The 12232-nt window shown below is 47.1% G+C and overlaps 1 protein-coding gene and 1 non-coding gene across 2 annotated transcripts in view; both read right to left on the reverse strand.

The window, feature by feature from the left end:
- The window catches only part of LOC124798899 (protein dead ringer-like), a 463425-nt gene that overhangs the window by 85330 nt on the left and 365863 nt on the right, over positions 1 to 12232 (reverse strand). The window lies entirely within an intron of this gene.
- Positions 8426 to 8499, reverse strand: Trnaa-cgc. Its single transcript has one exon. It is a non-coding gene; the product is annotated as a tRNA-Ala (tRNA).

Raw genomic sequence — 12232 nt, forward strand, 5'->3', positions numbered from 1 at the left:
GCCACTCCCTGCACCAAGTGCCTATACGCTGCTGATCTTCCTGCATTTCGCTGCAATTTTCTAATGCTGCAACTTCTCTGTATACTACAGCATCATCCGCGAAAAGGCGCATGGAACTTCCGACACTATCTACTAGTTTGATTTATTGAAATATTCCCATCCAAACCCAATTAACGATGGTTCAAATGGCTCTGACCACTATGCGACGTAACTTCTGAGGTCATCAGTCGCCTAGAACTTAGAACTAATTAAACCTAACGAACCTAAGGACATCACACACATCCATGCCCGAGGCAGGATTCGAACCTGCGACCGTAGCGATCGCTCGGCTCCAGACTGTAGCGCCTAGAACCGCACGGCCACTCCAGCCGGCTAACGATGGTGGAGGCATTACGTTTCATTCAACCCTCATACAGTACAACGTGTTCCGCGTTCCCCACCTCTCCTGGCATCTTTTTTATTTCCTTTTCAGTCATTTACTGTCCGCCCCCGGTAGCTGAATGGTCAGCGTGACGGGTTGTCAATCCTCTGGGCCCGGGTTCGATTCCCGGCTTGGTCGGGGAATTTCCTTGGCCCAGGGACTGGATGTTGTGCTGTCGTCATCATCATCATCATCATTCTATCATCCTCATAGACTGCAGGTTGCCGAAGTGGCGTGAAACTGAAAGGCCGGCACCCGGCAAACGGTCTGCCCGACGGGGGGCGCTAGCCATACGATTAAATAAATAAATAAGTCGTTTACTGGCGAGCGACACGGCCGTAAGACGGAGAGCCGCCGTGGCGGTAGGCGCCCCTGCAGCTCGCGGCGACCTGCCCCACTGCGAGGGCGCACGGCTGCACGGGCACGCATTCGCACGCAGCGCGCCGGGGGCGGAGTACGCGCCTCGCAGTCGGCGGCGGCGGCGGCGGCGGCGCTCGCCGGGGTCGACATCAAAGGGACTCGTTAAAACCGCGTGACGAGTGTAAAAATAGCGGACGCCCGCCGCCGCACCGCTACCAGCGCGCCGGCGCTCAGTCCGCGCACCGCCCGCTGTTCGTCACCGCGAAAGCCACGGCTCCTCCGGTACGGTGGAAAGGCGACCAACACACACAGGACGACATACCTCAGTCACTTACAGGCAGACCTCACTTTGGTGACCGATCTCGGCGACGGCGCAGCAGGGCTATCTAGAGCGTTACACTGACTACTCACTGCGACGGGAGTACAAGCGGCAACGAGCACAGACTACGAATGACTCCACATAGTAGCAAGGATAACCATGAGGTTTTAACTATGGGTGGGTTCGGATTGGCCACAAAAAAGTTAACTGTTTGCTCAACTGCACGTGAGAGGTTTTGGCATTACCTCAGCAACAGATCGAATGTGTACGATGAAATACACTACTGGCCATTAAAATTGCTACACCATGAAGATGACGTGCTACAGACGCGAAATTTAACCGACAGGAAGAAGATACTGTCATATGCAAATGATTAGCTTTTCAAAGCATTCACACAAGTTTGGCGCCGGTGGCGACACATACAACGTGCTGACATGAGGAAAGTTTCCAACCGATTTCTCATACACAAACAGTAGTTGACCGGCGTTGCCTGGTGAAATGTTGTGATGCCTCGTGTAAGGAGGAGAAATGTGTACCGTCACGTTTCCGACTTTGGTAAAGGTCGAATTGTAGCCTATCGCGATTGCGCTTTATCGTATCGCGACATTGCTGCTCGCGTTAGTGGAGATCCAGTGACTGTTAGCAGAATACGGAATCGGTGGGTTCAGGAGGGTAATACGGAACGCCGTGCTGGATTCCAACGGCCTCGTATCACTATCAGTCAAGATGACAGGCATCTTGTCCGCATGGGTGTACCGGATCGTGCAGCCACGTCTCGATCCCTGACTCAACAGATGGGGACGTCTGCAAGACGGCAACCATCTGCACGATCAGTTCGACGATGTTTGCAGCAGCACGGACTATCAGCTCGGAGACCATGGCTGCGATTACCCTTGACGCTGCATCACAGACAGGAGCGCCTGCGATGGTGTACTCAACGACGAAGCTGCGTGCACGAAAAGCAAAACGTCACTTTTTCAGATGAATCCAGGTTCTGTTTACAGCACAATGATTGTCGCATCGGTGTTTGGCAACATCGCGGTGAACGCACATTGGAAGCGTGTATTCGTCATCGCCATACTGGCGTATCACCGGGCGTGATGGTATGGGGTGCCATTGGTTACACGTCTCGGTCGCCTCTTGTTCGCATTGACGGCACTTTGAACAGTGACGTTACATTTCAGATGTGTTACGATCCGTGGCTCTACCTTTCATTGTATCCCTGCGAAACCCTACATTTCAGCAGGATAATGCATGATCGCATGTTGCAGGTCCTGTATGGGCCTTTCTGGATACAGAAAATGTTCGATTGCTGCCCTGGCCAGCACATTCTCCCGATCTCTCACCAATTGAAAACGTCTGGTCAATGGTGGCCGAGCAACCTGCTCGTCACAATACGCCCGTCACTACTCTTGATGAAGTGTGGCATCGTGTTGAAGCTGCATGGGCAGCTGTACCTGTACACGCCATCCAAGCTTTGTTTGACTCAATGCCCAGGCGTATCATGGCCCTTATTATGGCCAGAGGTGGTTGTTCTGGGTACTGATTTCTCAGGATCTATGCACCCAAATTCCATGAAAATGTAATCACATGTGAGTTCTAGTATAACATATATGTCCAATGAATACCCGTTTATCATCTGCATTTCTTCTTGGTGTAGCAATTTCAATGGCCAGTAGTATATGTCATAAACAGGTCGACTAAGCGTGAGTGTTTCATTTGGTAGTTGGAAAAGTTTGCACTGAAGTGTATCTCTGTTATCATTACTCACTTTCTCCGATTATAAACAAAAATGACACTGGTATAGGTAAATAGTTGCACTGGGTATTTGTTTGCTTTTCTCCCTACTGACGAAGTTGATGATGCTTCTGTTCAAAACTTAATGAGCATTGAACTGAAACTAAATACTTTACACGCTTTGCCCGTTATTTGACTGCGACCTTCATAGAATGTGAATTTCCTCCCGAAATTTGAGCTTCCAATCCTGTAAGTTCTAGAAAAACAAACAACACTTGTCAGGCTATTCACAGGACTTTCAGCATTAACTTTCGGAGTGCACATCCACATACATATTATTTTGTTGACGCTATCGTTCAAACTCAATCATCGACGAGGGCTGTTCAATAAAGATTGATCATAATTTTTTTTTTACAACATACCTTTACTCATCCTCATAATTTTGATTGTCCTTCTCAAAGTAGTCTGCCATGAATGCGATGCACTTGTCCCAGCGTTTCTGCCAATCTTCAAATACATGCTGGAAACAATTTTTGAGATGTCCTTCAAATCGCCTCCGCAGCCCTCACCACTGCTTCTGATGACTGATAATGCCTCACACGAAGGCCTTTCTTCATGTTAGGGAATAGAAAAAGGCAGCGTCACGTCCTGTTCTCGTATCCTCATCTCTCAGGGCATGATTACGTCACATGATATTTAGTAATTTTTTAAACTTCCGCGTTCTCGCTCTAGGCGGGCCATTCTGATCCGACTGGCCGCCGTGCGATCCTCCACCAATGGTGTCACTGGGTGCAGTATGGAGGGGGATGTGGTTAGCACACCGCTCTCCCGGTCGCTTTCGGGTCTCTTGACCTTAGACTGCTACATTTAGATCAAGAAGCTCTTGAGATGGTCTCTCGAGGATGAGTGCACCAAGTTCCAGTCTCCCCCCCCCCCCCCCCCTCCCACTCCCAAGGAAAAACACTGGGTAGTACTCGGAATCGAACCCGGGTCCACCGAATAGCAGTCAGCCGCGCTGACGACTCAACTACGGAGGCGGACTCTGTTTTAGTGTTACTGTTTTCGTGGCACTAACCTTCCCTCATTATCTCTAATGGCAGACCTCTGTTATCGTCGGTAAAATGGTCAATCGGAGAAAAGCCCATTTTTCAATGCAACATGTACATTTTCGCAGCACGAAAGGACGAGGTCGTTAGAGACGGAGAACAACCTCGAATTGGGGAAGAGGCAGGGTTGAGAAAATACCGGGTATTTAAAAAGACAGTAGGTTAAACTGGGTTTTAATAGGGTTTAATTTGCTTTCGAGAAAATCGCAAGAGAAGTTTTATGCGTCAATTGTGTACCAGTGTGTTATTACTGTAAACACGATTTGTCTTGTGGTCTTGTGGTTAGCATTCAAGCTTCACAATCTTTGGATCGAGTCCGTCTCAGGCTCTTTTTTTAATTTATATTTTTTCCAAACTTGTCATATTGTTTCGTACATACTACATTTAGAAGGTATTATGATGAGAAGACACGTGCATTTGCATGAAATTTTATTGAATTTCCTATTTTATTTGGCTGTTACTAATTTTTATTATTACAGCATATATTTATTAGCTGCATGCAGACGACCAAATGCATGAAGTTTACCTGAAAATGTATGCCAGTCGTGATCTCCGAAATTCCCTATGTTGCAACCGGGTAAGGTACCGAGAACTGCTTTGCATCTGGATCTGCAGACAAAGCTTTCACGAACGAGGGAAAAGCTTGCAAATATCGTTAAATGAAGGTGCAAGTAACTTTATCCAATAAGTCACGGAATTGCAATATACAAGAATTTGGCTGCGATGTACGATTAATCTTCGGATGCGCTTTCGTCTTTACAAGTTGCAGGATGCCATTTTTCGTACAGACACGGAAAACATAAATTAGAACGGCATCTACCACATCGACCGAATGCAGTTTTCCCGCGTGCATAAGAAATATTCAGAGTTTCTAAGGAAAAACAAAGCTCGTTGAGATTTTGAAAAATTTCTCTTTCTTCTGACAATGTGGATGCAAACTGTGAGTGATGCAACATCGGTGCCGAAAATTAGCGATGTGCGATTGAAAGTCTTTTAAAAGCATCTTCACGGGAAGCAGTTTCTCGTTCGCTGTCAATCAAATATGAAAAAGTATGAAATGCGCTTGACAAAGTTTTTAACATGCCTATAGAAATAAAAATCGCATAATGAGTAGTGGGTATAGTGAAGCAGGGGATACAATCCGTCGGCTTAGACCAATGACGTCATACATTAGTCATAGATAGTAATGTCTTCACTTCGAGGCATAGATAATAAAACAGTTCTGTGTTCCGGATAAGCGCTATCATTGTACATTAAAATAATTATTCGTAATGATATTGAGGTAATTTGGCGTATTAGTTTGTTATTGTAGAACAATTTTTAGTGTCTTATTTTCGTTTATAGGAATGGATTTGTCTGTTTGTGGGTATGTAATTTTCGTTACTGTCTAGGCGAGCTTCGGTTATTCCACGATATTTCCGCGTGGTAAGTATTCTTTTCCATTTGCTTCTTTCATTGTATTTCACTATTTTGACATATTTCACTGTTTTACTCCACCAATATGTGTATTTTCGTGTTGTGAAGTACGTAATAGAAATTTCTCAGCTGTCGATCTTCTTTCGTTTCCCAGCACTAGTATCAGTACAACGTTTTCGAATGTGTACTTGCTATATTACAGGCGAAACCTCCGATAAAACTAGGATTTGTATCCCGTCCTTCACTTCGCCTTTTCACTGAGGACACAACTAATATTTGTATCCCGTCCTTCGCTTCGCTTTTACACTGACACTATATATGCCGATTGGCGAGCAAGATACGAATGTTGCGTATAGCTATATAGCTCAAGTAACGAATGGGATACTATTAGCGTCCAAGGCAATAACAAAACTGTACCCCATTGTGAAGTACGGGATAATAATTGTACATGTGTCGTCTTCTTGTCTCCGTGTAGTTCAATAGAGGTACAGGTTGCAAATGTAACGTACGTCTATTTTCACCTTTTCGTTACCAGTGTACATATACAGAGGTCAACGGAAGTCTGATATACATATATTACATACGTCCTTCTGTCATCAGTAGTACAGATATGTACCCAAGAAAAGACTGTTAGTAATAGCGGAGATGAAATAAACAACACATCTACAATTTGTATCCCGTGTTCCACTTAGGGTTTACTGAAGTTCAAGTGAAGAACAGGACAGTGATGCTAGTGAAAACGAAGAATTCGACTTACGACAAACTCGTATTCCGTACTGTACTTAAGCAACACACTTCGAATGAGCTTTTAATTTGTATCGGGTGTTTCATTTACCGTATAGTGAAGCAGGAGATACATAGTTCAATTGAACAACAGGACATCGACGTACACTGAACTTTTATTCCGTGCTGCACTTAAGCAATACAGTTTGAAAGAGTTTCGAGATACAACTGACATACATGTAACGTGATGTATTCTTTGCTAGTAATATATTTCATTCATTTCTTTCCATAGTATTTCTCCCCAAAATACAAAGATACAAACACGCAATATCGTTAACGTGAAAATACTACTGGCCCTTATATATGTGAAGTACAGTTTTTCTCTCTTGCATCTCTTTGTTTCTGAACATTCTTCTCAGTTCTTTCATCTTTGTAATACATGCTCTCTGGCCAATTCTGACGTCATTGGTCAAAGCCGACGGGTTGTATCCCCTGATAAACTAGACCCTACGAAGTAATACACAGCAGAGAACACCGGAAACACTATAAAAGTTGGTGCAAATACACTTGCCTTTTCATTACATTACCTTTCAAATCTAACATGTACGTAATGATGACAGTGTTGATAAAAATATAAAGAAAAGCCTGAGCCGGACTCGATCGAGCGATCCACGGATTACGAGGCTTGAACGCCAACCACAAGACCGCCACTATTACGTGTTCAGTGTAGCAAAGCAACGGTACGTGACTGAAGTCTAAAACTTCTATTGCCATTTCCTCGAAATCGCCTATGTAGTACGTCTTACTACTTGCTCATTACGTTATTAAAAATGGTTCAAATGACTCTGAGCACAATGGGATTTAACATCTGAGGTCATCAGTCCCCTAGAACTTAGAACTACTTAAACTTAACTAACCTAAGGACATCACACACATCCATGTCCGAGGCAGGATTCGAACTTGCGACCGTAGCAGTCGCGCGGTTCCGGACTGAAGCGCGTAAGCGCTCGGCCACCGCGGCCGGCTATTACGTTATTAAAAGTGTACAAAGTTGAAAGTAAATCGGTGGTCCGAACATCGTGGCCTCCCCTTGTCAGTATTTTCGGTACATAGAGGCGCGTGCGTAATGTTCCAGAGACAGCAATATTCAGATTTTTGCGTGAGTACGTCACTGTTCGAATGACGCCTTGTACAAACAAAGACACGGCAGTGTGATGGCGGATAAACTTGGCCGCGGCCGTAACAGCTGTCGGACGCGTGCAGTTCCGCCGGTGCTGCAAATAGCGCTGGTTCGTTATCGGGCGTGTCGCCGCTTTACTGCTTATGAGCCGGCGGCGCGTGGCGGCAGGCAGCTGCGCCGGAGACCGCGAATGCAGCCGCAGTTGCAATCGGCGGCCAGCGCGCATGCGCCGCATTTAGCACCGTCTGCTCGCCTGGAGGTGGCACTCGGGCAGCCAGGGTTGATCTCATCGACTTTCCGCCGTCATGAAGTCGTAACTTCACTGCCGGTAAAAAAAAAAACCCTCAAGAAGTGGCTCCACGGTATAATATGAGAATATCAGGGGTTGCAGTGTTAGTGATTCGTTTGTCACGATCATCGGTCATCAGACGGCACTCAGGATGCCTCTCTGCAGGTAGTAACCGTGCCGAGTTAACAGATTAACAGTGCTCGCAACATTCAAGCTAGGATACAACCGCACTCCACAGACGAGCACGTGCTTATGTTCAGCAGTTTGAGCCATTTGAACTGGGTTGCACTGTCGGCCTGAGCCAAGCTGTATGACCATATCAATGGAATGCTACACATATGGACATAATGTGTCGGTGGTGTGTCGCTGCTTTCCACGGCGCTCTGTGGAACATTTTCACACCTGTACGCAAGATTCTGGACGTCCGCGTAGTACAGACGTACGAAAGATCGCCACATTGTGGGAGTAGCGTTGGCAGACCGATTATCGTCATCATCCAGGAACGAAAACCGGGCAAATGTTACAATTGCTGTGTCAACGGGGACCATTGGGAGCAGGCTACCAGCGTCCCCACGACACCAAGTATGGCTTCCCTGGTGCCGTGAAAGTCTTAACTGGATCCTGGGATGGCACTGTGCTGTCTTCACTGATGAGAGTAGATTCTGTTTCTATGCGAGTGCTGGACGTACACGTGTATGACGTGGAACCTGGTGAGCCTCCTATTCCGCAGCGATTTGCCCACTTCACACAGGTCCCACCCCAGGCGTCATGGTTGGGGGGGGGGGGGGGGAGAGAGCATCAGTTACAGAATGAGATTTTCACTCTGCAGCGGAGTGTGCGCTGATATGAAACTTCCTGGCAGATTAAAACTGTGTGCTTGGACCGAGACTCGAACTCGGGACCTTTTCCTTTCGCGGCTAAGTGCTCTACCAACTGAGCTACCCAAGCACGACTCACGCCCCGTCCTCACAGCTTTACTTCTGCCATTACCTCGTCTCCTGTAGAGCACTTACCCGCGAAAGGCAAAGGTCCCGAGTTCGAGTCTCGGCCCAGCACACAGTTTTAATCTGCCAGGAAGTTTCAGCATCAGTTACAACTTGCGTTCACATCTGGTGCTTCTGCAGGGAAAAGTAACCAGTGTCCGCTACATTTGACTTGCTACTGCCATTTCTTCGACGGAAATGTGAGGTGATTATTCAGCAGGACAATGCACGACCACATATGGCTGCTGCGACGCAACGTACTCTTCGTGGTGTACAAATACTTCCCTGATCAGCAAGATCACCAGATCTCTCGCCACGTAAGAAACGTGATAAAGTGAAAACTTACTCGTCTCCACGGCCTGTAAGAACCACTGCCAAACTGCAACAAGAGGAGGAAGATGCTTGGGGCAGTCTATCGCAGGATGCCATTCGACACGCTTATGACCGTCTGCGTGCGACAATACACGCCCGCTCTGCCGCCAGAGGAGGTTACACTGTGCACTGATGCGAGTGTGTGGGCACCTTCTGCTGTGACGTGTGTTTCATTTCGTCTGATTTTCTTGTCATACGCTGCTAGAGTAATAAACTTCCTGTCTCAGTTGTCCTTGAGGTTGATGAATTTTTTACGGCACTGTAAATATTTTAGACACAGGTTGAAACCGAGCTCCATCAACGAAGTTTCTGAGGTTTTTCAGAGATATTTTCTAAGCATTTTGGTTTAAGGTCTTCAGTGGCTGCTCTTTCGCTGCTGGAGTAGTGGTTATACTTCACGTTTTACTGTTACTGCTAATGCACAAAATAAAATAATAATAGACTAATATGGGACAAAAATGGTTCAAATGGCTCTGAGCACTATGGGACTTAACAGCTGTGGTCATCAGTCCGCTAGAACTTAGAACTACTTAAACCTAACTAACCTAAGGACATCACACACATCCATGCCCGAGGCAGGATTCGAACCTGCGACCGTAGCAGTAATTTGGGACAGCTCTATGAAACAGGGACGTAAAAATTCGCTTTAAAAGTAATTTTGTTTGCAGCATGAAACAAACCGACGCTTTCCGTCGACATTGTGTCGCATGAAAGACGTGAGGAGCAATATTTGTCTGGACTCACTCCAGTTACACACTGCGAAAACTAAATGGAAATACCTGCCGAGACATCAGTGAAGCTGCGCGTGGCGTTTCTCATGGTGGACACCCGATATATAGAAGAAGAAGAAGAAGAAGAAGAAGAAGAAAGGAAAGGGTCAAAATCGCTCTTCTTTGGGCAGAAGAGTAGCAGCCAAATTTACACAATTTAACAGTAGGTATTTATATGTATGTTAACTCCGAATGTAAAAACAATCTACTTGTTAAACGAATTCAAAATAGGCTTATTATTTTGGACTTGGGTTCAATGGGGGGGGGGGGGGGACCATACAGCGAGGTTATCGGTCTCATCGCATTGGGGAGGACGGGGAAGGATATCGGCCATGTCCGGGATTGAACCATCGTCCTCCCGAATGCGAGTGCAGTGTGATAACCACTGCGCCACCTCGCCCGGTATGCTTATTATTTCTCAGAGTTCTTGTAAAGTATATCCTGTAATAGAGTCATATCATCTCATTTCATAACTTACACAGTTTGACCCAATAAGATGGAATAATTGTCGTGTTTTCACGCTCCCTCGCTTAGGCTCGAGTCACAAGCCGGCGGAAGGTACGCCGGCGAAGAACGTTTACCCAGCTGCCTGCGGCCGGCGTGCCTCGCTGGATATGCTGACGACCGAATGTCACAGCCAGTAGAAATATTTACACGCGGAGGCGCAGGTCCCGCCAATCGGCGTGCCGTTGGCTAAAATATTTGCCCCGGAGCGACGGCTCTTCGCGGAGGTTATTCCGAGCCATTTGCCGTAATCGACTCGTGACATCGAACGCCTATTAGGCTGACGCAGGTACAAGGCCGCATCCTCCCTCCGTCACGCGAGCCGGTAGCCGGGAGCCCGCAGCGCGACCGAGGAAGCGCCGACACTCAGCCAGTAGCCGGCCGCCGAGGCCTTGAACACTTCCGGCCGCGCGGGAAAGGCAGGTGATGCAGCACGGAAATTCTGGCTCACTCGAGGCTTTCATTGAACCGTAACACACGTGCCTTACCGCCTGCGACAGCGTGCGTTGGCAAGCAAAGCTATTGACCAACCACATTAGATGTGAAGAACATTCATTTGTCCGAAGCGTCGACAGCGGTTGTATTGTGCAAAGTCTGTTTTCCCCGTCTTGTGCTATTCTAATTTGATTCACCTCTGAGCAGACTAAATGTCAGCGAGGTGATGCTTCCTCCTTAGCGTTATCACCATCATTTGCCTATCTTCAGTGTTAATCCCACACTGGCGTGCAAAATTTAAAGACGAAACGATCTTTCGCACAATATGTCATTACCGAGCAACAAATTTCGATGAAACTTGCATCACACACTAATACAGTTTAGTACAGAGGGTAACAAAGAATTACACAATGCGACGAACAGAAGTGACACTTTTACTCAAAGAAGAAATGCAGATCATAAACGGGTATTCATTCGACAAATATTTTATACTACAATTGACCTGTCATTACATTTTCACGCAATTTGGGTGCATAGATCCTGAGAAATCAGTACCCAGAACAACCACCTCTGGCCATTCAAATGGTTCAAATGACTCTGAGCACTATGGGACCAAACATCTGAGGTCATCAGTCCCCTAGAACTTACAACTACTTCAACCCAACTAACCTAAGGACATCACACACATTTATGCCCGAGGCAGGATTCGAACCTGCGACTGTAGCGTCGCGCGGTTCCAGACTGTAGTCCCTAGAACCACCCGGCCAGTCCGGCCGGCTCCTCTGGCCGTGATAACGGCCGTGATACGCCTGGGCATTGAGTCAAACAGAGCTTGGATGGCGTGTACAGGTACAGCTGGCCATGCAACTTCAACACGATGCCACAGTTCATCAAGAGTAGTGACTGGCGTATTGTGACGAGCCAGTTGCTCGGCCACCATTGACCAGACGTTTTCAATTGGTGAGGGATCTGGAGAATCTGCTGGCCAAGGCAGCAGTCGAACATTTTCTGTATCCACAAAGGCCCGTACAGGACCTGCAACATGCGATCGTGCATTATCCTGCTCAAATGTAGTCTTTCGCAGGGATCGAATGAAGGTAGAGCCACGGATCGTAACACATCTGAAATGAAACGTCACTGTTCAAAGTGCCGTCAATACGAACAAGAGGTGACCGAGACGTGTAACCAATGGCACCCCATACCATCACGTTGGGTGATACGCCAGTATGACGATGACGAATACACGCGTCCAATGTGCGTTCACCGCGATGTTGCCAAACACCGATGCGACCATCATTGTGCTGTAAACAGAACCTGGATTCATCTGAAAAAGTGACGTTTTGCCATTCGTGCACGTAGCTTCGTCGTTGAGTACACCATCGCAGGCGCTCCTGTCTGTGATGCAGCGTCAAGGGTAATCGCATCCATGGTCTCCGAGCTGATAGTCCGTGCTGCTGCAAACATCGTCGAACTGATCGTGCAGATGGTTGCCGTCTTACAGACGTCCCCATCTGTTGACTCAGGGGTCGAGACGTGGCTGCACGATCCGGTGCAGCCATGCGGACAAGATGCCTGTCATCTCGACTGATAGTGATACGAGGCCGTTGGAATCCAGCA

The sequence above is a fragment of the Schistocerca piceifrons genome, chromosome 5, assembly GCF_021461385.2.
Source record: "Schistocerca piceifrons isolate TAMUIC-IGC-003096 chromosome 5, iqSchPice1.1, whole genome shotgun sequence".
NCBI lineage: Eukaryota > Metazoa > Arthropoda > Insecta > Orthoptera > Acrididae > Schistocerca > Schistocerca piceifrons.